This window comes from Lacerta agilis, chromosome 13 (assembly GCF_009819535.1).
Source record: "Lacerta agilis isolate rLacAgi1 chromosome 13, rLacAgi1.pri, whole genome shotgun sequence".
Classification (NCBI taxonomy): Eukaryota; Metazoa; Chordata; class Lepidosauria; order Squamata; family Lacertidae; genus Lacerta; species Lacerta agilis.
In genome coordinates, this window is record NC_046324.1 from 9228785 (window position 1) to 9254974 (window position 26190).

At 44.3% G+C, this 26190-nt stretch overlaps 1 protein-coding gene across 4 annotated transcripts in view; it reads left to right on the forward strand.

Annotated features, from left to right (window-relative positions):
• Nucleotides 1-7552: 7552 nt before the first annotated feature.
• Nucleotides 7553-26190, forward strand: part of ZNF609 (zinc finger protein 609) — a 112384-nt gene continuing 93746 nt past the window's right edge. For 2 of the 4 annotated variants that reach the window (XM_033167871.1, XM_033167873.1), the window contains exon 1: nt 7553-7764. The gene's annotated coding sequence lies outside the window, so the exon portion shown is untranslated. Of the gene's footprint in view, nt 7765-7944; nt 7966-26190 lie in introns of those variants that run through there. The other 2 variants (XM_033167875.1, XM_033167872.1) reach the window with 2 other exon arrangements.

The following is a 26190-nucleotide window of genomic DNA, read 5'->3' on the forward strand; positions in this document are numbered from 1 at the left end:
TGGCCTACAACTCCCATCATCCCTAGCCAGCAGGACCAGTGGTCAGGGATGATGAGAATTGTAGTCTCAAACATCTGGAGGGCCGAGGTTGAGGAAACCTGGATTAGAGCCTGGGTCTCCCTGGTCATAGTTCAACACTCTTAAGTTTAACCACTACACTACACTGGCCACTACCTTCCCAACACTTAGGGATAATAATACCTTGGTGCAGCGATAAATGTCTGGTTTTGCTTGTTGGTGTGTCTTCCCAAGGAGTCCCCTAGTTACACTGGTCTACATCTAGCTAGACCAGCGAGAGGAAAGGAAGGAAGGGGTGAGGGAGAAGAATTTGCTCCCTCCTCCTTCTCTCTATTGTTGCTTGTGTCAAGCTGGGCTCCTTGTCAGCTGCACCAACAGTGACACAACTGCTATTTTAGGCCAGCCCAGTTCGGATATGGGAACAAAGGTGCCCGTTTGAAGTCCAAATGGGACAAGGAACACTTTTGTCGAAAAATGGGGTGATCTCGTTTTTCTAGGGATGGGTGGCAACCCTTTGCAGGTGTGATGGGAAAGACCTTTGTCTAATATCCTGGAAGGCCACCGCCTGTCCAAGTAGGCAATAGCGCAGGGGTAGGCAACTTAAGGCCCGTGGGCTGGATGCGGCCCAATCACCTCAATCCAGCCTGCGTACGGTCTGGGAATCAGCGTGTTTTTACATAAGTAGAATGTGTCATTTTATTTAAAATGCATCTCTGGGTTATTTGTGGGGCCTTCCTGGTGTTTTTACATGAGTAGAATGTGTGTTTTTATTTAAAATGCATCTCTGGGTTATTTGCGGGGCATAGGAATTCGTTCATTCCCCCCCCCCAAAAAAAAAATTTAGTCTGGCCTACGGCTGAAAAAGGCTGCTGACCCCTGCAATAGCGGGTCAGATGGGCAAAGAGTCTGACCAGGCATTGGGCTGCTTCTGATGTCCCTCTGCACCTGCTAGCTCACGTATCCACCTGTGATATTTGCTACAAGAGAGACACAGACCTACTGCAGCCTGGAATTTAAAGAGCTGATCTGCCAATAAATTACTGCTTGACAATTCCTGCTGTGCACCATGCCGCAGGTGATTGTTCTGCACTAGAATCTGGCTGTGATCCCTCTAGGCCACTTCACACTGATGCCTGCTCTTGACAGCTAGCAATTGTTTCCCTCTGAAATGTCCCAAGTGCATGTCGCTGGGAAACTCAAACCTGCCTGCCTTTCCTTACAAAGGACTAGGAGCGCAGGAAGCACAGCTGCCTGGTAAAGAAAGAGGAATCCCTTGGGTGTGTGTGAGAAGGTGATCCTTAAATCTTTGGATGGGGGGGGGGAACCTGCAAACCTCCAGCTGTTATTGGACTCCAACTCCTACCAATCCCATCTGGCATGGCCAATTGTCTGGGATGATGGGAGTTGTAGTCCAGCAACATCTGGAGGGCCACAGGTCTCCATCCCTGCTTAAAGCAATATATGCACACTTTGGATGGCGTGCAGTACCGAAAACCAGCCGTTCCTTAATTGGATTGCTGCCTTAGGCTCCTTTGGGAGAAAGGGCAGGAAATAAATTTAATTAATTAAATCAATAAATAAATAACTGCTGTTTCTCACACAGCTGCTCGACTCTAACAGCCCATCTGCACTGTCAGACCACTTGAAACAGTCGTGGCTTCCCCCAAATAATTCTGGGAACCGTTATCTGTTAAGAGGAGACACCTAATATCAGACAGCTGCTATTCCCAGAATGCCTGGGAAGAGGGGCTTATTGTTAAACCACACAGGTCATTGCAGATCTGGGAGGGGAATAGGGATCTCCCAATAACTTTCTGCATCCTTAGCAAACTACAACTCCCAGGATTCCTTGTGGGAAGCCATGACATTTTAAAGTGGTAAGATACTGCTTCAAATGTTGAGTGCAAATGGGTCCTAATACTGATGTTAATTGGACTTGAAGCAGGTCTCCATCCTGAATATCTGACGGAGAGCAAAACTGAAATTCCTTGAGTAAAACCCACAAATGTGTGAGAAATAGGTAGAGAGTCTCATCCAGGGAAGATGGTGGAGGAGAAAAACCCTGTAACTGCTTGTCAGGTTTCCAGATTACTGGCCTCTTAATACCACCCACCAAAAAGAGCTTACTGGTAACTAAAGTTCCTCAAATATAATAGGAGGTTCCTCCTATATAGGATTTTAGATTATAGGAGGTTCCTTAAGTTCCTCAAAGACTGTAGGCGTCTAGACAGATCAAATGATAGGGTTATCTAGTCCAGCATATATCCTATGTATTTCTCACAGTGATCTACTAGATTCCCCCAGTAAGCCCACAAGCAGGACATGAGCATAACAGCCTTCTCTGGCTGCTCCTTCCCCAGCAGCTGGTATTTGGAGACAGAATGCTAGCCAAAATTCCTTAAAGATTATAGGAAATGAAGTTCATTACTTTTGAGTGTTCTCGCTCTCTTTTCTTTTCTTTCTTTACCCTGAAGGAAAACTGAATCTCTTCCAGACTCTGCCAGTCAATACGGTAAGGCCAGGTCTATTAAGTGACCTTTCACAGTCATTTTTCTTCCATTCGAAGTGTCTTAGGTTTTACACAGAAGAGGGGGGGGGGAGGTGGAATCTGTTTGGCCACTCCTGGAAAATTGGTGAGTTAGGTATGAGAGAGTAAAGAGAGAAGAATGCAGGAAGGGGAGTGCCTACAAATATTCACTCACATGGTAACTACCAAGGCAGCAAAGGTGGGGCAGAAGCTGTAACGGAGAAACAGGGCTGTGTTTATTTAAGTCTGCTTAAGTCTATGTGCGTGCGCACATACAGACTGAATGCTCCCTTCAGTGCCCGCTTCCATTCGTTCAGGTTTTATATAGGAATACAGTACAGGTATGGGAAACTGCCTCGTATTGAATCAGACCCTTGATCCATCGGCTCATTGTTGTCTACACTGACTAGCAATGCCTCTCCAGGATTTTGGACATGGTCAATCCCACAGTCCCACCTCTACCTGGAGATGCTGAAGATTGAACCTGGGATCTTCAGCCTGCATGGCAGATGCTCTACCGATGAGCCATAGCCCCATAGATTGCATTTCGGGCAACCCATTTTACAACTTCCATGCACCCAGTGCAGTAGACTAGATGCTACACACACTTTCACCTCTTTGTCCTCATTCCAGGCAAGCAAGAGTCACTATCCAGAGTTCAAGGACACATTCAAGCTTGGCAACAAACTAAACAAAAACACTACTTAAGCTTCAGGTTATGAAATGGGGCATGTCCTGGGCAGAAGGGGAGGATGTGGTATGGGGTAGAGTCCTGAGGGCCAATTAAGATGCCTGGAGGGCCACATTTGGCCCCTGAAGTTCCATACTCCTGGCTTGAGGGCATTATGGAAATTTCAAATGATGGCTCCCAGACCCAGCACTAAAGGAAAACGAGTTGTACCCAAACACTTTGTTTCAATAAAGGTCCAGAAAGTCTAGCTTAATACGATGATGAAAAACTATTCAGAGCTACCATTTTATATTTAATACTACCTGCTTGTTCACCGCGTTATCCGACAGCACTTTTATAGAATGCTACCTGCTTGTTTGCTACCTGGGCCCATAGTCTATTACGTACGGTAATTAGGAGTCCATTTCTAGTGTTGAAGGACTATTAACGGAGTGGCAACTGCAACTCTCCAGAACATTAGCATGATTTGACCCAGATGTTGTGAACGTGTCCCAGAATTGCATGTGTCACTTTGGAAAAGTAAGAGAGGCTTATTCTATCTTTTGTCCCCTCCCCACCAGCAGAATAAATGATTGAACAACCCCACAGGAAATGTGACATTCTGGACCCTTCCATTTTATAATACTAGACTGTATGAAGATGCTTGAAGCAAAAACACTAACTCAAGTTCAACAAATGTATATTACAGTACTGAAAACAAAATCTTTTTTTTTTTAAGGATGAAACAGATTTTTAGGATCTTGAACATACCCGTTTCTCTGCCTGCCAAGTGCAATCCTAGAAAGTGCACCTCCTTGGCCATAGGCCAGCTGCCACCGAGTGCATTTCACTTCTGCAAATTGTCTGTATCCTTATGGTTTTCATTGCTGCTAATGGTGTACAAATTGCAAAAAGAATCAGTTTCATTCCAAGCTGCAGCTGGCATTATGAAAAAGCTTTTGGTTTTTGCAGGGAGGCCCAACGAGGGTGCAGTCTCACCTACCTGGGAGTAAGTCCCATTGAACTCAGTGAGACTTACCAGTACACCTGCATTTACAGGATTGTGCTGTTAAGTCCTAAAGAAAAAATATACTATTGGTTGTGTATATTGTAGAAACCAAAACTGCACTGCTCGATGCTTTGACTTCCAGCTTGGTTTGGAACATCCAAAACAGGCCTGGGGAGGCTTTGACTCAAACAGCTGCAAAAAGCCAAGAGAGCCTATTTTGTGGAACTAGACATATTCTGAATAGCTCTCCCAACAGCTGTGAATGAGATAATGTACTGCAACCTGAAGCCAAGCCAAGCCAGGCCTAATCTGCAGAAGTCTGATGAAGTTCTTGAAAGGCAATAAATCTCCCCTGGTTACAAAGATGCATGTGGCTGTGGGTCAGACGGCCTGCGCTATTCCCCTCACAGGCGTAAGCAGTTTTATTTATTGCGTAACTGGACAGAACAATCTAATCAGCAATCAGTCTTGTAAATCATGACACAGTGTGGAGATGGTGGGCTCTCAGCTAGGCAGTGCTTACAGCTGAGTAAGGAAAGCGGATCGTTCCACTGCTGCCTCCCTTTCCCTCCTCCTCTCCCCAATTCCAGTGCCAAGTGTAGAGCAGAGAGCGTAAATGCAATGAGCAGCGCATGGTGCCGTGTAACATGACATACCTATTCTGCAGTCATCACAAGATTACACTCTGCTGCTTCCAGGGGGAGAGAGGACATGTCTCTTGTCAAGCTTCCATTTAATAGGGTGTGTGCTGGAGAAGGTTGTAGTAATTGGTAATTATAGTTAAATGTTGTCTCCAGTTTATTATATGTTGGAATTACGACTCCACCCTTCAGTTTACTACTGTGTCGGTATCATTTTCACTAAACAATAAATAAACAATAAACAGCCCCCTGTTCTGGGCCTCCAATGTGTGTAACAGCTTGCCTAATATTAATTTAGCAGTGGTGACTAGAAAAATCTGATTGTGTAGGCTTATGGGGAAATTGAGAAAATTTAATCCAGAAACAGAAGAAGGGCATCAATATGCAGAAAGACCAGGCCCTCCAATCACTCCAACAGTGAACTCAGATTGTGAGTGTCAACAGGACTGGACCCAAAACAAAACACAGGAACCAAAGAAGATGCCTTGAAGATGCCTGTTTAGGGAAGTTTTTTTTTTAATGTTGAATGTTGTATTGTGTTTTTAATATTTGGTTGGAAGCCGCCCAGAGTGGCTGGGGAAACCCAGCCAGATGGGTGGAGTATAAATAATAAATTGTTGTTGTTGTACTGGGGGCAGACTATTGGTCCATCATTTCTGGACTGTTGGCATTGTCTCGCCTTGGCTCTCCAGGGTTTTAGCCAGGAGTCTCTATCAGAGATGCCAGGGAATGTAACACCCTGGGACCTTTTGCAAGTAAGATAGATGCTGTTCACACTTGAGGTACCCTTGCCCTGAGAAATGAGGGCTGCTGAGAAATAAGAGTGGGGAGGGACAGCATGCTCAGTAGAATCATGATGTTTGCAGAAGTACAACACAACTTTGAAAATACACATGGGTTAAAGAAAAGCCTAAGGAGGACTGAGTACGGAGGATTGAGCAAGGAGCAGTGTAGCCATGCAATTGCTGGTTGTTGTCAGTTTGAAAAGGGAAAGAAAGGAGGAGGGGTGGAATGTTCTGCTTGAACTCCTTACAAAGGTTATGATGCCCAGAAGAAGAGCATGTCTGGCTAAAGAGGCACTCCTGTAAGGGTGTGAAGGTACTCTGCAGCATATTGCAGCAGGTGCCACTTCTGAGTCACTTCCAATAAAATATGGTCAGACCCAGGCTTGCTCTACACACAGTAAAGAGTACTGAGCTGTGGACTGCAAATGAAGAACTTTGTGTCCTCTCACTTCAAAAGCCCCTGCCTGTGGAAAACTAGCTTCCAAGTTCAGAGTTATTCAGGTCTACACCATATACACGAGGTCAACAGCTGTCCTTTGGGTTTATCCCAAGGAATGATCTCTTCCTTGTTTCACAGTCAGGATAATAATTAGAGTATACTGTATTTTTATTAGGATAGTTGCAACACTGGGCTGATTAATTGATTAGATGAGGGGTAGGCAACCTAAGGCCTGGGGGCCGGATGCAGCCCAATCGCATTCTCAATCCGGCCCACGGACGGTCCGGGAATCTGCGTGTTTTTACTTGAGTAGAATGTGTGCTTTTATTTAAAATGCATCTCTGGGTTATTTGTGGGGCATAGGAATTCGTTCATATTTTTTCTTCTTCAAAATATAGTCTGGCCCACCACATGGTGTGAGGGATGGTGGGCTGGACCACAGCTGAAAAAGGTTACTGACCCCTGGATTAGATGGACTGAAAAAGCTTTTAATCAGCTAAAAAGGTGCTCCCAATTCATTGAGCAACATATTCACCAGGGATGCAGTGAAGTCCTAAACCACTCCTACTATCTTCATTGGGTCTTATTCTCTATAGCAAGTGGGCTTTAGGGCTACAAGCGAGGATTCTCCTTCATATAGTTAGAATCATAGAATTGTAGAGGTGGAAAGGACCAGGAGAGTAATCTAGCCCAACAGGGGTCATGAACTCAAGACTCAGATCAGGCTCTACCAACTCCTGGCATGTCCTGGTTTTCGGGTGTAAAAATGGCGTCAGGAAAATGTCAGGGAAAACCTGGATGCATGGTAATGTGATGAAAAAAAATATATGGGGTCTTCCTTAAAAAAGCTGAACAACTTTGCAGGAATCAGGAATTTTACTTGTTGAAATAGGGCAACCCTTACCACTACAACGTCTGTAATCTCTGACCACTGACGATGCCTTCTGCAGCAGAGGGGATTTGTAGTCCAGCAACACCTGGAGGGTCGCAGGCAGACCCCCTTGATCCAGTCCCTCTCTGCAGGTAAGGCTGCACAGCCGATGGGCGCTTACTAGAGAGTAACCAGCCTTGCACTCAGCAGCTGCAAACTCTGAGCGCCCTTGCCTTGAACCTTTTTTCTACTTTTGCAAAACTGGATCATTCAAAATTAAGGGGTCCGCGCAGTCCGCTAGAAACTCGCTTTGTAGCCTTCTGGAGTTGCGGATCATCCCCTCTACCCCCCCTCCCCGTTTCCCTTCCTCTTCCTCGAGCAAGAACTTTTCCTTCCGGAGGGTTGTCACCCCTTCCCTTTACTCCGCGTTCCGGGTTTTCCTTCGGTTCCCAGGAGGAGCGGCGCCGAAGACCGAGCCCTTCTCCCGGGTTTTCCTTCCCGCTCCTCGCTCCTGCCTCCGCGTTTTCCTGCCACCCTCAGATCCGGGGCTTGAGCTCTGCGCTCCTCAGCGCCCCTCAGCTGCCCTCCTCCCTTTCTGGCGGCGGCAGCGGCCGCGCTGAGGGAGGGCCGAGCGGAGCCGAGAGTCGGGACTGCGGCGCGCCAGACCTCCCCTTTCCTCGCTTCTCCTCAGGCGGCCATGGCGGCGGTGCCGGGCCCTTAAGGCGACGGCGGCGGCGAGGTAGAAGCGCGGCTCCATGGAGGAAGCGGCTGAGGGGCGCGCCCGGCACCGGCCGGAACCCGAGGGTGAGTCTGAGGAGAGAAAGAGACGGGGGGGGAGGGGAGGGGAGGCAGAGAAACGGCAGAGGCTCGTGCGCGGGGCCGGGCTGGGAAGCGAGCGAGAGGGCGGACGGGAGGGCGCGCTGGGGCTGGGCTGCTCATGGCGGCGCCACACCAGGCCCCGGGCCTCCTTCCACGCTTCTTGTCAGGCCGGAGGAGCGAGAGTCGGTGAGGAGATTCTGCCCCCCCCCCCGAAAAAAACGGGTTAAGATCCCTTCTCCAATCCAAGTGGATCGCGACCTCCTCGCTCGCCCTCCCCTCGAGGACCTGCAAGAGGGGGAGGGGGAGCCTTTCTCCCCGCCTCTTCCATGATGGGCGCCCGTGTGTGTGTGTGTGTGTGTGTGCGGGCGCGCGTGTGTGTAATGGTGGTGGTCTCTACCTGCTTCCCCACTTTCCTTTCTCACCCCGTCCTCCGTGCGCCCCCTCCTCTCCTCCCCCCCCCCACAAACACAGCACATTTGGAGTCTCGAAACAAGGTAACAGTTCCCAGAGGGGGGGGGAGGGGGAGGGGTGCGATGTCTGTTGCATCAGCAACAACAAAAGGAGCCTTGTGGCACCTTGGAGATGTTGTGGTGGCGTCAGGCTTCCTTTCGGGCTCTACGGCGGACGGGTTCGCGTGGAGTTGCCGCCGCCGCCGCCGCCGCCGCCGCCCGCGCACTCGCACAAAAGCGGGGCTTGTGCTCCCGAGCACACGGGGGTCGTCGGGGGGCTGCGCTGTGTCATCCAGGCGTGGGGTGGCCCGAGAGAGAGAGAGAGAGATGGATGGACCTGCACTGAATGTGCGGGAACCTAAGGTCGGACAGCATGCAGGTCCAGATGAGGGGTTAAAACTGCTACCGTGAAGGCATGCATATGCACACGTATGTGGGCATCCGTGCGGTGCATCTTGAAACTTAACAGATGGGTTGGGGCAGAAGCTTGCTTAGACTCCAATGTACACAATGGTATGGAATTGCGTGTGACCTGGTTTCCTTTATGCTGAATGTGGAGCCTTTTGTGCACAGAGGGCATGGTCAGGGTCACCAAGAAATGTCACTGGAGGCTACCATGATTAGCCAACTGGTATGAGTAGTTATACATTTGATTAGAGGCTGGTTACATGTTTGTGTACGTGTGTGCCATGAATCCTTATCGTTTGGGGGTGTTTCACAATAACCCCCAGTTTCCTTGGGAGCATCAGGGTCTGCTCTTGCATTATATTCAGAGTAGATTTATGCAAACAGCCCTTGGGTGTGTGTGGGGGTGTTGCCTGTACAACTGTTGTGAATTCTGCAGCCTTGATGGGACTTCTCAGAGCTTCTGCTGTTGTAGGGGCAGTGTGAAGCATCCTCATGCAAGTGATCTGTTAAGCATCATGCACAAGCAGCTTGTGACAAGCTGGCCCTAAACACTTCTGAGGTGAGTACCTGGAGGCTGTTGTGTTGTCAACTGGCAACTGAAGACTCATCTTGAGCATATAATTGAAAAGCATTGTGTCAATAGATAGAAATTTCTTATGGTGATTGGGTACAGATTCAGAAAAGTTGCCATTTGGTAGTACAGTCATCAGGTAAACCAGTCCAAAATCAGTTTCAGGTAGCCACATATAGAGGTAGTTATTTCAAGGTATGTTTGGTATTATAGGTTTTTGTGTGTTTTTCCATATAGACATCTGTTTTTGAGGAAGTAAAGCTGCTTCCATTTTCTGTTTACTACTGGGTGTTATCAAGATGCCCTACTTAGCCTGAGAGATAAACCCAGCTTTGCCTGACATACCTGTGGGATGTGTGCAGTACAAGTGATGCTCTTGCAAACTTCTTGCCTAGAAGAAATTGAGTGGTTGACTGTAGGCTGGTCGCTCCAGTAGTAAAACCATACGCCTACTTTCAGTATTTACCGGTATTAGAATGGTACAAAATCACAGATGGTGTTCTGAATGAGTTGTCTCACTGTGTAATGTACAGGTTGGTTGTGTTTCTGAATAGTGGTGCATTGAGAGCATGGTTTTTAAACCTGTTTTATTCCTGCAGTGTTTCTAGATGTGCTTGCTGCTTCTGTGCCTGAATTATGCCTGTCTCTAGAGTGCGAAATGACAGCTCCTCATTGGTGCCCTGGATGGGAAGAAGTGAAGGCTGCTTAAAGACTGCTTTAGGAGGAAATGAGTGGGCAGGTTGAAATGGCCTGTTAAAGTGAATCCAGGATAGTATGTGTCTGATCCCTGCTGGGTGCTTAATTTTTTTTTTTTTGGCCTACGTTTGTGATTTATACTTCTTGAGATGGCTGTTTGACTGGTGCATAAGAACACTGTCAAGGTTTCCTTCTTCTATAACTATAGCCATTGCTGTTTAAAAATGGTTATTTGATGTACGGTATACCCTTCACTATTTTGTGGGCTCAGCACAAAATCCTTCTAGGAATGCTTGGATTGTGAACCCCTGCAAGAGGTTAATAATCTTTAGATTATGCTGTAATCATAACACATAGTAAAATAGGAGCCATGATTATTTCTAAAACCACTGTTCTCAAGTTTGAATTGTAAAGTAGGTGGTTCTGGTGCCAGTAGCTAAAATACTACTGTATGTTTCCCTTCTGAGTGGCGTGACTGTAATGTGATTCTGAACAACTATAATGCATGACATCAGTGATTGACTTGGCTCAATATCCTAATTCTGCAATCTTAAACTCTTGCTAGTGGATAAACCAAATTAAAGAAAGTGCATTTTTTTGTGTAAGCAGGCATAGAATTATACTGTAAACTTAATCAATTACTTTGCTCATTCCAATGCTGTAGCATTCTGCAATTCTTTGGTATCCTTTGGACTTAGAGGGCAGATCATGTTCAAGGTTTGGTGCGAATCCTAGTGAATGCACTGATGCCACCTTCATTGTAAAAACTGATCACTTAAACTATTTTACAGCTAGTTGTTGTTCTGGGGGGGGGGGAAACATTCCTTGTTAAAAGGTTTGCTTTGCAAGCCAGCACACTAATTAGATAATTCATATTAACATATTTTAAGCATGTTAAATATTTGTGACCTACACTTTTGCTCTATATTTATCCATGTGTTTACCCACTTTATCGTTAATAGTCTGTTTGTCCCCTTGCCTGAAGTTCAGGTCAGACTCTAGCATTTCTAGGATTGTGTTGAAAATCTTACTAAAAAGGGAAATCTACATTACATCAACTATTTTCTCCTCATTTTGTTTAGAAGCAGATGTCAAGGGTTACATATTGGTGTCAATAGTTCATTAATGTTACCTAATATTTTGTTTGAATTCCTAGAAGTTCAGAATGAATGAAAATCTTGTCTGTGTGACATTTTTTCAGATTTGGCAGTTGAAAATGATCTTAGAGATACTTTGTTTCAAGATGTAAAGAATTTTGTAGCTTTGTTTCTTGCAATGTCTCCATTGTCCAAAATGAGAAATTGCAGACCTTGGATGTCTAATGGCCCTGCTGATTCTCTGGCAGGCTTCCATTTTCTAATAAATATGAAGAGAGCTGTATCTTGTGTCCCCCCCCCCAAAAAAACCTTTAGTTAGCTCTTGATTATTCTTCTTGGCAATCCAAATTCTCTGTGGTTTTCTTCATTAAGATTGTTTCATGTGTAAAAGGATGTTCATATTCTCTAGATTTTTTTATGCTTCTACTATTACTGGTATTGGCTGCATTCAGACAATCTTGACTTAATAGGCTAATATATGAAATGATGCTTTTGGCTGTGCACATAAGCCAGGATATAAAGCCAATTTAAATCCATGTTTTAATATCCTAGCTTGTTCCAAAACTGCTAGTTTCCTGGTTCAGACAAAATGGGAACTATAGTTAACGGAAGGTTTCCTGGTCTGTTTGCGGACTTGCACAAAGGGTTGTAGTGTGTAACCAAAATATCTTTCATGTCTCTGTTCTTCACTAAGCAAAGAAATTATCATCCAAACATGACCATTATTTTAGATTTTCTGTCTCTTTTGGTAAGGATTGCTAATGCTCGTAATCCATGAACACTACATCTTTATGGTAAAATGCAATGTGATCTGATGCATTGCTACCTTCCCAAAGCCAGGTAAGCAAGGCGCAGGGCTTTGGGAAGAAGGTGCAAGACTCTGACAGGATCCTAGCGTCCTCTTTCTCAAAATCTAGTTAGTGCTTTCTCAGCTTTGGAAAGGAGAAGGGAAGGCTCTAAGACCCTGCCTGAGCCTCGTGCGTCCTTTACAAAGCCTGGTGCCTTGCTTATCCAGCTTTGGGAAGGCAACGCGCAGTTCCGTGTCAAAATTACTCTTGTAGCCCACTTGGTATGAAATGTTGGACCACCCTGTGATGCATCATCATAGAATTTTCAGGTTTGAAGGAACCCAAAGGGCATCTAGTCCAACTCCCTGCAAAGCTAGAATCGCAACTAACTAATCTCTGACAGATGGCCATCCAATCTTGTTAATCTGAAACTGTAAGGTTGCCTTTTATCCTGTATTTGACTATTTTTACCACAATGATGTGCTTATACTTAGGGAAGTTGCAACCCACTTTATGCCAGTCTGAAAGTTGTTTATAAGTACAGTCCATATTGAATCAATTATACAAGGAATCTGATTCATATTCCTGAGGATTTTAGTTCTAACATAATTTCTCTAATGGTTGTGGAGGTGACATTTCAAAGCACATGGGTAGTGGTAAATTCTCAAATGTTCAGGGGGACCTGTACTGCTGCTACCTTTTCTTCCATATATCTGATCATAGCATCATACTGCTCTCCAAATATTTCAGAATCTTGGGTACCTCTTCAAAATAAAATATGTAAGATAAGTAACATGGTGCAGAATAAGCAAATTCTGATAAAATAAATTGCTATATTTAACTTGCAGTGTATTCATAGTGTGTAATTTGAAGGTGGTAGAGTGACAACTAGAAGTTCCACCAATACTAGTTTTGGACAGGCATGCATAAGATGGCAACTGAATAAGTGGTTGTCTGCTCTGTCGTAGTTAGCACTAAGAAGTTTCCAGTTGGTGCTGACACTAAAAATGAAATTGGTTCCCAAAACCAATACTTCAGGTTATTGTTGGGCACGATAGGCTAATTTGCTTGTATTTATTGAATCAATACCCTTCTATCCTGTTCTTTAATAATTTCAAAGTGGGTAATCACAAAGATAAATACAGTATACGGTAATTAAGAAACACAAATGCAGCAATAAAGCATTTCCATCATGGTAGCATGAGAATGGGCTTTTTCAGTGGTGGTTCCTCACTTGTTCTCCTCAGGGTGGATTGCCTATTTCTCCCCAGACCTTTGGCCCTTAATTTGAAGAGTTTTATGTACTTTGTTGTTGTTGTTCAGTCGTTCACTTGTGTCCGACTCTTCGTGGAGCTCTTGTAAACATAGCATGCTTATGGTTTTAAGTGAGCTGCTGCAGGAAAGAGTTATGAAAAGAACATTTCTTTTAAGGTATCTGGCTGGCTTGCTGATCACGTGGTTGCTGGCTTATTGAAAGGGTGGGAGACCCTTCTGTGACCTTTGCAGAAGCAGGTTAGTTTTAACTTGGATCAGTTGCTTGTACATGTTAAAGAACAACAGAAGCTTGCTGAAGAGCACTCCTCAGTGCTTATTCAACGGGGAGGTGGGGCAGGAGGCCTGGGCTGGAGCCAGGTGATTGCTGGGTACAATTGAGGCTGCCTTTGTTTGTTTGAAATCTTTGGGTGCACTGTAAGACATTGCTCCTTTTGTGCTATTCTCTCCATGTGCATTCCCACTTCTCAGAAAGATTTAGCATATCTTTGGAGACTCACTGAAGGATCCGGACAGATATTTTGAAGCCATTGAACTTGGAATATATGCATAGGGGCTTATTTTCTCGAAAGTGCTGGAAGACAGACTGTTCTCCTACACTTCACTCTTCTGTATAATGTACAATGAATGATTGGCTTAAAACAACTGTAAACAATATAAGCAGCTGTTTGCCAAGATTTGCTAAAGCATTTTCTGTTCCTTAAAGTCTTTGCTCAAGTGTTGCTTTGGTGTAAGCTACATATAGAAGAATTACCCTATATTCTCCAATAAACCACTTCAGCTGCAGACCCTAATAGACAGTTACTATGCTGTGATCATGGGGCGCGGGTGGCGCTGTAGGTTAAACCGATCAGAAGGTTGGCGGTTCGAATCCCTGCAGCGGGGTGAGCTCCTGTTGCTCATTCCCTGCTCCTGCCCACCTAGCAGTTTGAAAGCACACAGTGCAAGTAGATAAATAGATACCGCTCCGCAGGAAGGTAAACGGCATTTCCGTGTGCTGCTCTGGTTTGCCAGAAGCGGCTTAGTCATGCTGGCCACATGACCCGGAAGCTGTACGCCGGCTCCCTCGGCCAATAAAGTGAGATGAGTGCTGCAACCCCAGAGTCATCCGCGACTGGACCTAACGGTCAGGGGTCCCTTTGCCTTTACCCTTTATGTTGTGGTCAGACCAAACACCTCACTCATGAAATATGCTGTTTAGTTCAAAAAAGAAAGAAGGAAATAAGTTATAGCTGCACTGTGGAGGTTCAGGGTTCTGGGGCCATTATTAATTAAATACCTTGATCAGCAGCACAAAGAGCACCTTTCAGAGGGTTTTGAACTAGGTCCTAGAACTTGCTGATAAGGTTCCAGGTGGAAATACCTGGAAGGGCATGGACTGGTAGAATTAAACAAAGCACCAGCCTAGCCACCAGGCACAACCTTGCAGCAGTTGAAATCTGTGCCCAGGGTGCTTTATGCTTCCACAGCAATGTGCATACCCTTTCTACTTCTTCTTGTCCTTTCAGGTTCTGGATGTATCTCCCTTCTCACATGAGAAGCAATCCATCTCTGCAGTCAGTGTGGATTTGTAGTAGGAAATGCTACTGGGTTTCAGGGCAATGTTTGTTCTGAGTAGCACTGCCTGCTTGCCAAGGCTTTTCCCATGAAACTACAAAAGGAGTAGGTAGAGAGCAGTTTCATGAAGGGAAGGAGATCACAGAAATTTCAGCAGACCAGGCAGTTAAGACTTGGTTAACTTTGTTTTTGAATATTAGCTTTTCTTGTTTTTGAGGCATTTGATAGGTGTACAGAACAGCCTCTGTTTCTTCAACAGCTTTGAAAAGTTAAAAATGTATATATCAAAATTAGACAGAGGGAGGAGCTACCATCCTTCAAGACAGGTAAAGTAAGAAAGAGCTCTAAGCTTCAGATGGAAGCACAATGTATGTGATGTAACGCCCCTTCTCTTTATATAATTTTAAAAGTTATCATAAATAATAGCTTATCAAAACTGGCCATACTCTGTACTTTTTCACATTTAAACACCTTTCAATCCCACCTTTTGTAACTATCTGATAAATCACTTGGTCCTGCGGAATTGATCAGCTAAAATGTATTGCAATGTGGAAATTCATATTTCTCTTTCAGAATAAATTATAACTAATGAAAAAACAGGTTTATTTCCTCTGAGTACATGTTTAATTTCTGCAGTACGCTTCATACACACATACATCTCAGAGTTCATATGTATATACATATACATAATCTCAGCTTTCATAAGCTTTTGGCTTGGATGGAAAAAAAGAGGCTAGTTGAGTAGACACATGGGAATAAAAGCTGTGGGGAAATGCAGGAAGTGATGCTGTTCACTCACATCCTGCCCCTAGGTACCGTGTTTCTCCTAAAATAAGACACCGTCTTATATATTTTTTTGCTCAAAAAAACACAGTATGGCTTATTTTCAGGGGATGTCTTATTTTAACCGTGTCGCATCGGTACGCTGCATAGCCACGCCTCCCCAGGCTGTTTTAATGGGAGGTACCACGTCACTATGGCTTATTTTCGGGGTATGGCTTATTTTTGGGGAACGGCTTATATTTCGCAAATGCATAGAAATCCTGCTATGGCTTATTTTATGGCTATGTCTTATTTTAGGAGAAACAGGGTACTGGAGACAATACTTTTTATTGTGAGTTGTTCATTGCATGTATATGAAACTATGACAATTGTGTTTGATGTTTTACTTAATACTAAATTAACTTACTGATTGTTAGGACTTCATTCGTGTAAGATGACTAAATGATACAGGTGGGGCTCACTGCAGTTATGTTTTGGTAGTGGCCTGGTGCACACATCCCAGCAAGCCATTGTCTAAACTCTAAAACAAAGTATGACTTTACTGTAAATGCACCTGCCATTCTAAACATTCTTCCAAAGAGCAGGTACTTAACACTGGATTCGGTGTAACATATTCTGTGTCTGGACATGGTTGATCAGGCAGAATTGTTCTTTGTGCCTTAGTGCAATAGGACATGTGCACACATGTCGACATGTGTACCATTCTTTTAAGATGGTAGCACCCATGTAGACATGGTAGGGAGGGATAGTGACTCTATTCGCCTGCAGTAATGTAGAGGAAATGAAGTGTATCCTGTGAATAGGAACTGAAGTGCCTCCAAGCAAAGTTTACCATATTTCCTATGTGGAGATGTTTATATAATGCTTCATAAGTGCCTGGTTGTAAAACTTCTGTGTAGTTTTTGAAAACAAATTAATGCCACAGATGTTACAGCTGCTGTCCACATCTGATTAAAGCTTCCTCTTTTTTCTTTTTCTTTTTGCTTGAAATCGGGTGTTGGTGGTGAAAGGCCTTCTTTGTCCCTTTTAAACCTATTGGAATGTCAAGGTTATTACAAAAATATTTTAAATAATTATTATTTCAAAAAGTCATAAATTATTTGTGTTGCCTGTTGAAAAACGCAGCACACATGCTGAATTTTATGTTTACTTCAAGGAAGCAGTATAACAATTCTCAAAGTATTGCCTTTCTCTGGGAAATGTTTTGATTTGCTGAAAAAGGGACAAAGCAGCATTAACTTCTGTTGCAATACTTAACTTGAAGCAAAAGTGACTCATGTTACCCGCTGCACATGAGGGGTATGTGTTTTTTTCTGTCACTGAGAAAAACTGCATACAGTGGTACTTCGGTTTAAGAACAGCCCTGTTTAAGAACTATTCGGTTTACGAACTCCACAAAACTGGAAGTAGTGTCCTGGTTTGCGAACTTTACCTCAGTCAATGGTTTCGGTTTAAGAACAGACTTCTGGAATGGATTAAGTTTGTACGGTAAACAGAGGTACCACTGTATTGAAAAAGTAATGTGTGGAGCAATCATCTGGCATTCTCAGCCATTGGAAAGAGCAGTACCTGTTCAACCATAGTTCTGTGAGCTGCTGAATCCAGATTAGAGGCTTGTTTCAACACCTAGTGCAGGGCAGATCTGCTGCTCTGGGGTGACAGTGTAATATGAACCTTTTTATCCCAGTTGTGAGGTTAACACATGACAGCAGATGAAATATCGCAAGTGCAGGTAAGCATTCTGCCACATGCAAAGCCCCATCTAGCTCCAGCATGCCTTGCTTAATTTGTTATTGAATGCTTGGAACTGAGGCCATTAGCCAATAAAGCAAAAGCCCATCATGTTTAGAATCAGAGATATACTATATTTTTTTGTCTCCAGTGGAGGCAGAAAGGCATCCAGAGCTGCCTATTCATAGTTTCCCTAGGGAGGCCCTTAGTCCACTCTGTCTCCTGCCCAACGGCACTGGGGCCCAGGAAGGAAAGAACAAGCCATGCAGCAGACAGCATCCAGTGACCTTTTTGAGGAGCCAGGCCATGAGGTTAGGGTAGAGGTCACTCTCTGGGCATTCTATGTCATTGTTCTGCAGATGCCCCCACTGAATCTGGCCACAAGGTTTGTTTTCCAGAGGTTGAAGTTATAGGTGTTGCTCATGGCTTATTTAGATTGATCCAGTTATGTAGTCTGCCTTTGTTAAGAATGCTTTGAAGTTTTTTTTTTTTTATAAAAAGTGCCTTGTAATAATTGCTTTTCCCTGGGTGCTCATTGGTGTGGAACAGGCATTTACCTTCAAATTCCACAACTGCATGAGGCAGCCACCCAGAATACTAAAATTATAGGTGGTTCAAATTGTTCCCAACAAATCCCCACCACAACACCCACATTTCAGTAGTGGGAGCTGAAATAATGTTTGAACAAGCATTTTGCACAAATGGAGAAATCTAGTTTTGTAGAACAATCTTTCTATAAGCACTTTTTATTAACCCCCCCCCCCCATAAAAACCCCAGAGGTTTGCTGCTTATTCCAGAAGTGGCCAAGGTAGAATTTATTAAAGATTGTGAATCCTTTTGAGAACAGATTTTATAATTCGGTGTACTTAAACTGTTTGGAACAATGAAGTTTAATTACTCTGTGCCACCTTAATTATGGAATGGGAATACAATACTATACACATATCTACCAGGAAGTAAGCACCATAGAGCTCAGTGGGGCTTATGTCTGTGTAAACATGCTTAAGGCTGCATTGTTAATGTGTGGGAATTCTGAACAGGACCCTTGCACTTTTGAGTAGTGATATATGAGGTTTGCGTTTTTATACAAAACTGTGTATTATTTAGGGTGCGCAGTGTTAGTGGACTTCCAAAGGAGCCAAGAGCTTGCTTTTGCCTGCTCTGCATTTTCGAGCAGTCTTGCATATTTTATTGAAGGGTCAAAATGTCCAAGTTGAACTCTCTGTTGCTTGCATACCAGTTGTGGTTATGGATTATAAGACTTAATATATTAGGAAAATGTGCAGCAAAGGCTATTTATAATTTAAGATTCTTAACAGATATGAATGCTTTGTGGTCTTTCATTCTAATGCTGAGATGACATTCTTCTGGCACTCATATTTGAAAGTTTAGGAAAGGGTTTAAAAAATGTATGTCACAATGTGCTAGAAGAGGGTCATTTACTTTGTCAGGCACACAGGTGCTCAGGACCAGTTTTGATGAATCAGTGCATTATTTTTGGAGGAACATGTTAACTTACTAGACTTTAGCTTTTATATAACTTTGAGCCGTATTGACTTAAATCTGCTGCTTCTGCCTGTGGCTCTTCTGTCTTGTAATACTTACACAAGTGACGGGATTGGGAGGACGAAGATCTTGATTATTATCTACTAACTATATATTTTGGAAAGTGGTTTCTCTGTCTGCCTGTCCTTCTGTCCTCCATAGGTTCAGCTGCCTCCTCATTTCATCTCCACAGCAACACTGTGAGGTTGGTTAGGCTGAGAAGCACTGATTGGCCCCAAATCATCCAGGAGCTTCATCGCCATGTGGGGATTTGAATTGTGTTCTCGCAGGTCCTGGTCTGACACTTTAACCACTGGTACCACACTGGCTTTCTTTTTTCCTGGAGATTGCACCTGGGGAGCAAAGGTTAAAACTTGACTCTCCTGCTGCACCCTCCAGGAAGGTCACACACCACACCACCATCAGGCTGTGTGGGGAAGCACAAGCACTTTTTTCAAGCCTAATTGTTTGGGTTGGAAGAGTAAGTGAAAGTGTGTGCATTATTGTAGTGTTGCACACAGAGCCGTCTCATCCATAGAGGCCGGTGGCGGGCGCGCCAGGGCGCAGGGCACCCCAGGGGCGCCCCCGCGAGCCCACCGGCATACCGGGCTCCCCCTCCCCAACCCGCCCCCGCCCCCACGGGCAGGCGGGCACTCGCGCGCCGGCGGGCGGGCGGGCTGTAAGCCGTCTGCCCTCGCCTCCCGGAGCCCCAGCTGGAGCGCTGAAGCGGCGCGGGGCTTTGCGCGACCTTCCAGCACTCCAGCTGGGGCTCTGGGAGGCAAGGGCGGCCGGCTTGCAGCCCGCGAGCGCCCGCCCGCCCCTCATCCTCCGCCCGCCGGAGCGCGGCGCCCGCTCCAACGCCACACCTCTCATCCCCGCTCGCCCACCCCCCCTCCCGAGGGGCGGCCAGCGCGGGAGGGAGGCGGGCGGAGAGGCGGCAGGCTGGGGGCGCCGAGGGATCGCTGCGCCAGGGCGGCCGATCCCTCTAAGACGGGCCTGGTTGCACAACACTTTTCTCCAATTCACACATGTGCTTGCAACATTTTATATTATGGCTGTGCATCAGTACTGTAGAGAAGACTCATGGGGTGGAGGGAGGCAGCAATAGCACATTTCTGTTGTCTGATATAGTCTTCCTAGGATAGGGAGAAGCAAAGATGCACCCCTCCCCCTGCCAGCAGACGTTCCTTGAACTGAAAGCAGCTAGTTAGGAAGCTCCTTTGTGCAGATTTCTCATCTCTTCTTCTGGCTGCCAGCTGGCTTTCATTCAACATTGTTTTCATCATTGGAGAGAGACAGAGGAAGAGAGGAACATCTTAAAAAGAAAGCTACGAAACGATTCCTTTTTTATGGCTTTTTTTTTTAAATAAAACCTAAACAAGGCAGCTGGAGGGAGCACAGCTCTGTAGTCTGAGGAGCTAAGAGCACTGCAGCTTCCTCTGCAAAGCAAGATACATCCCTCTGGGTTTCTTTAGTCATAAAAGGAAACAAAAAAGGATCCTGTGTAGAGGTAGTGTATAGAAGAAAGACATAGGCTGGCTGCCAGCAAGAGATGGCAGGAGGAGCGGCTCCTGAACACAGCAGCTGCTCATGTTTCTGCTCTGACCTCTGGAAAAACGGACAGTAAAAGGACCGGCTGGGGTTTAACAAGAGTTTGTTCCTAGGCTTCCCAGGTAGAGTCTGCTATATTTTTTCTGACTGAGATGTTGCAGCTTGAAACTTACCCTGTTCTGCTCCAATTGCTCTGATTGTTCCTGACTTACGTTCCCAGGGGTTGTCTGGAGCCAGAAGGCACATATGCTGTTTTGGACTGATCTCAGTAAGGCAGAGCAGTAATCTGAAATCCTGTTACCTTTGCCATGCTCTAGAGCAGCAGTTGCCTGGTGCTGGAGATTTTCCACTGTTTCTGCTGTTCCTCAGTGCAAGCATTCCTGAAAGTTAATCAGGGTGAAAATTGCAGTCACTCATGTCTGGAAGCAACCAGAAGCTAATCCCAGAGTCTGCAGATTTGAACAGACTGGTAGGAGACATTCTCTTTATATGCACTGAACTTTTAATGGGATCAATTCTCCTTTGGGTGTCCAGTCATTCCCAGTTAGGTTTTCTCTGCCTATTGTTTCACTACAAAAGGTCAGAAGTGTAATGCAAGCTGTTGTGGCTAGCCTGGGAGCAGCCACTGTGAGTTAAGGCACAATGGACCCTTGGTTGCATACTGATCTGTGTGCAGTGCTTTCCTGAGAGTTGCATTATGTGATTTGTTAGAAGTGTTTTGATAGGGGCTGCGAGTTCAAAGTGAACTCTAATGACATGGCTGCTTCTAGGAATGTAGATGTGGTTTGTGGAGGTTGCAGCCCTTAATGGAGCTGAATTATTTATGTCAGGCCACTGCATGTGTGCAGTTTTCCAAGTGAGAAGCAATTTCCTTTAGTATTTCTGTTCCAGGGCTTCTCTTAGAATTGCCTGTTGGAAGATTGCCAACTGGACAAGTGAATACATGTACTTTCAGCTGTGTATCGATGAGTTCTGTGTGGCAGGGAGGAAGTGGAGAGGGATTAAAAAAAACTCGGGTGGGTTTTTTCCATCTGGTTTTCAGATGCCTTTACTGTATTTCTTTTCTCTCTAATGGACACTCTGTAGGGCAGGGTGCCAGGAGCAAGACTTTGGTAGCCAATATGATGCCCTCTGGAGGTTGTTGGACTTAACAACAGAATCCCTGACCATTTACTGATTGTGACTTAGAGGAGTTGTCAACAGCACCTGGCCTCTATGTGGGGGCTTAGTTAGGGTTTATTGTATAATACTGCTATAATTTTGAATGAAGCTACATATTTGTTGGGACATGTAGTATTCTTTTTCTTTGGCGATCACTCGTAGCAAAATAAGATTGTCTTCCATCAATATGGTCTTAACAGTGTGTCCGTAAGTGACTGTGGAGGCCAATTCTGGATCCGCACATCCTTCCACAGTAGGGACACAGGTTTCCGGGTGGGAGTTGATCACGGTCAGGTTTTGCCAAACATGCCTTTCTCTCAGCTCATTTGTCCCTTTCATCCAGATGCTTGTAGGCAGGGCTTGTGTTTTTTGTCACTTCCAACTGACTCATGCAGCTGGGCTCTGGCATAGTGTGTTTTCTGTAAAGCAAGATAATATAAAATGTTTATAGCGCTTTCTGTCCTATATTTTCTCTTATTTATATGCTTCTCTTCACCACACACAGGGAGGCAGGCAGATACACACACTCACACACACACACACACACACACTCTCCTGTCGGGGTTTGGGTGCTGGAGCTCCTCGTGCACGGCCTTGGATTGGTTATGCACGAGGTACCAGTTGCGGGGAAAGTGGCCAGCGTTCCGCGTGCTTTTGAGCACGGTCGCCGGCCAAGCCTCACAGTCTGAAGGATGATGAGTAAGCCAATTGAAGACTCTGATGGTGTGTGAGTTTCTAGTTGCCTTCTTTAAAGAAAAGTTGCCTCGTGAAATAAAATATGTACCCTGACTCTGAATAGACGGACCAATTTAAAGAAATAAAATTTTTTTACTTTACTCCCCCCTTTAACCCCAAGGAAGACAGACACCGGTTGTATCTTTAGTGGCTTCGGCAGAACCCGCGTAGGCTCGTCCCCTAAGCTAAGTTCTCCTAAGCTTAAAGACCCTGCGCGCCCAATCTTCCGCGAGGCTAACTAAATAAACTAAAACCGAAATATCTTCCGCGGGCCTAACCCTAGGCTAACCTAAAGAAAACCTAACTAAGGCTAAACCGAATGATCTTCCGCGATCTAACTCTAACTAAAAGAAAAACCCATCCAACCCGTCCAGCCCGCTCCTAGTCCCTTAAACTAAACTTGACTTCAACTAAAACCCAACTAAAAGAACATAAACGAACTTCTTCTAAAGAACGTGCGGTCTCGTGCCTAAGCGGGGTGCCTCTGCCTTTTATTAGGGAACAAACGTGACATCATCATTAGTACTTTAACCAATAAAATCACTGTTGCTGCCCTCCAAAAGGGCGGGAAGCAAGTTTAACGCTCATTAACAACTTTGAACATGACCGGATCTACAAAATAAAGGCGGATTACTCTTGTAAGTGAATCACACTATTCATTCATGCTTTCACTTTCACTTTTGCGCGCAATTATACCAAAAGTAGACCTCGAAAAACTTATAAAATAACCAAATAAATATGAATCCATGGCGGATCCGTGAAACGTATTCCGACACTCTCCCTACTCTGTCTTTAGTTAGAAGTAGAATAAAGATTGACTTAGTCAAAGCATCTCTGTCTTGATTGTAAAAGCTCCATCTTGTCTGTTCCTTTCTTTGATATAAGAGGTGACGACGTGCTAGATTTAAATACATTTTTTAATGTGCAGTGTGGATTGCTTAAATCCCACCTAGGAATCTGAGGAAGGACAGGATACAAATTTGGTAAATATTAATCGGGTGTTCACACTGCTTTATATAATTATATAATTTTTCAGGCAAAAACTTAAGATACTTTGCCCTGAAAGGTATTACAATTAAATTTGGGGGTGGAGTTGGAGATAGGATGAATGTGAGCAAATGCAGTTTCATGGTTACAGTTGGGATGAGGATTAAGGGGTTAAATAGTGATGAAAGTGGAGTTGAGAAATATTTGCCATTTGAGAGCCATCAAGTTTATAAAATAAAGCTGAGGCTGGCAGCAAGAAGCGGGAAGGAGGTTGACAAGGCATTTGAAGGGAGTGCTGACAAATATTATAAAGTTGACAAATATTACTCTATAAACAGTGAAGTTGACAGATATTATTCTATAACACAGTGGGCATATCCATTGTATCAAAATATTCATACTATTTTTAATTGCATTTTATTCCTTTTTATTCCTTTTATTTCTTGTTTTAAAATTTGGTATGGAGGCAGCCAGGTGTGGGAGAGGAAAGCTATGCTAGCTTTTTTTAATAGGGCAGCTTTGCATGCTCTTCCACATGTGTAGGAACAGCAGGATTGCACTCTTTGTCTTATTACAGTCGTTGTTTTGTTTTTGGGCAATAGTTGTAGGTTTGCGTGGGACGTGGGTTGAGTCACCACTAGTTTGAGATGAGCACGAGGATGCTGTTTAAGTGTAGTTAATTTTGCCTTTGTAATCTGTATAAAGAAAATCAAGTAGCTTTGGATATATGCACTAATATGTGGTATCAAAAACATTAGATAGTATAAATGCATGTTTCTGTTACACTGATTAACTATCTGGACTTAGTCTTCTGGAAATCTGGAGACATTCAAGTGTATATTGGTGTAGATTGTAATTGCAAGGAAAAGTTAAAAGTTGTGAAGTTAAAGTTTTGAAAATAAGAGTTTTACAAACCCCAATTTGCACCTTGATTTCAGTGTGTCACTTTTCTGTGGTGAGTCTGTATGTGTTTGCTATAGAAACTGTTTGCTCAGTATTTATTATTATTATTGTTGTTGTTGTTGTTGTTGTTGTTGTTGTTATTATTATTATTAGTAGTAGTACCCTGTACTAAAAACATAATAAAAAAAACTTACTTATACAGTACTGCCTTCAGATGTGTTCTAAAGTTTGTATAGTTACTTATCCATTTGACATCTGATGGGAGAGTGTTCCACAGATTGGGTGCCAGTCCCGAGAAGGCCCTCTGCCTGGTTCCCTGTAACTTCACTTCGTGCATTGAGAGAACCACCAGAAGGCCCACTGGTGTTGGATCTCAGTGTCACTCACCGAACACTGGACACTGCCCAGAAGGAAGGAGTGGAACCATTGCATAACAATGCCCTCAGCTCCCAACCCCCTTGGACAGCCCAGAAGGATACCATGGTCATTGGACTCAAACCGATGGCTCCAAGTTACAAGAAAGGAGATTCCAACTAAACATCAGAAAGAACTTTTCTGACAGAGCTGTTTGACTGTGGAATGCACTCCCTCAAGAGGTGGTGGATTCTCCTTCCTTGGAGGTTTTTAAGCAAAGGTTGGATGGCCATCTTTCTTGGATGCTTTAGTTGAGATTCCTGCATTGCAGGGAGTTGGACTAGATGACCCTCAACCCCCTTCCAACTCTATGGTTCTATGAGCACTATAGTTAGTGTTTCAACTTCTTCAGAAGAAAAAAGTGAGTCATACAAGGTTGGTGTTCAAGGAGCTCTTGGTGTGTGTAGGCTGGGGATTGCCTGCTTTTTTGACTGAGACCACCCTCTTGTTCTGTAATGACGAAGGGAGATGAAACAGATGGATCATTTTCCTCTGACCTTCCTTCAGACTAGCCCATGCAGGAGGGAGGTTGCTTATGATCTCAGCTGTGGAAATAAAGGCTCAGTGATAGTATCTTAACAAGTCAGGCAGCCAAAGCATTCCAGGGTGGCAGGTAGCAGTACACTACACTACACTATGGTTTAGTGCAAGGGGAGGGCTCAACAGACTGTAGATTTTGAAAGCTGCTTCTGACTCCACAGCTGCATGGAACATTCCCCTGAGTTTACACTTTCTTTACCATTAAGATAATAAACCCTATGTTTGGGTTAGAACAGAGGCTGGTTCTGTTGCATTGGATGGGGAAAACTTGTGGCTTTATACACATTTTTTCTGATTTCTGACTCTTTGGGAGAATTCTTTATCACCAGTTTTTGGTGGCTTTAGTTAAGCTCTCACAAGACTTTGATGTTTTTCGTTTCTTCTCTCTCTCCCTCCCCCCTTTACAGGAATCCTGCTTAGCAAACTGCAACAGTTATGACAGTTGGGCACATTGCTATGTTAACAATTATGACATTTGTAATGTTTTATAAAAGGAACTAATTTAATAAAATCACTATTGTGAGGACTGTAAAAAGAGAGATAAGAAGTCTCTATATCTTGCTCAGATACCAAGCATTGTCTCATGGGGTTAAAAATCTATAATGACCTGTCAGGGGGCAAATTATTAGAATTAAGGAACCAGTAATTCTGTAGACAATGGTTGGAAAAAGCTTGGCTATCTCAACCCCTCAGATGACTCAGTCTTTGACATGGCTCAGGGTACCTGTTTCTGGCTATATACTGCCAAGCAACCCTTTTAGGCTCCTTTAAAAACAATGTCAGCTTTAAGTGTTTACCATTTGTAAACATGACAGATCATCAGTCTTCTGTGCTCAGCATAGAGGAGCAGAAGATCAAAACACTTAAAGGAGAGCCAAAGCTGGTGGGGTGGCCGTGGGTTTCAAAGGTGCACCTGAAACTACCCTTTGGTGGAATTTGGCTCACTGCTAGGAAGAATGCCATTTCATGTGTTAATTATCTTTTGAAAATATAATTGCCATATAGTTATCTTGTGGAGTGACTGGCTTGCTACTTTGTAGCCTCCAGGGAAATATTTGATGTATAGAGTCTTCGCGAAGATAGTGTGCTTGGTCACTTAGTAATTGTAGCCTAGCACGATGGGGACAACCATTATGCCAGGGGTCAGCAAACTTTTTCAGCAGGGGGCTGGTCCACTGTCCCTCAGACCTTGTGAGGAGCTGGACTATATTTTTTTGGGAGG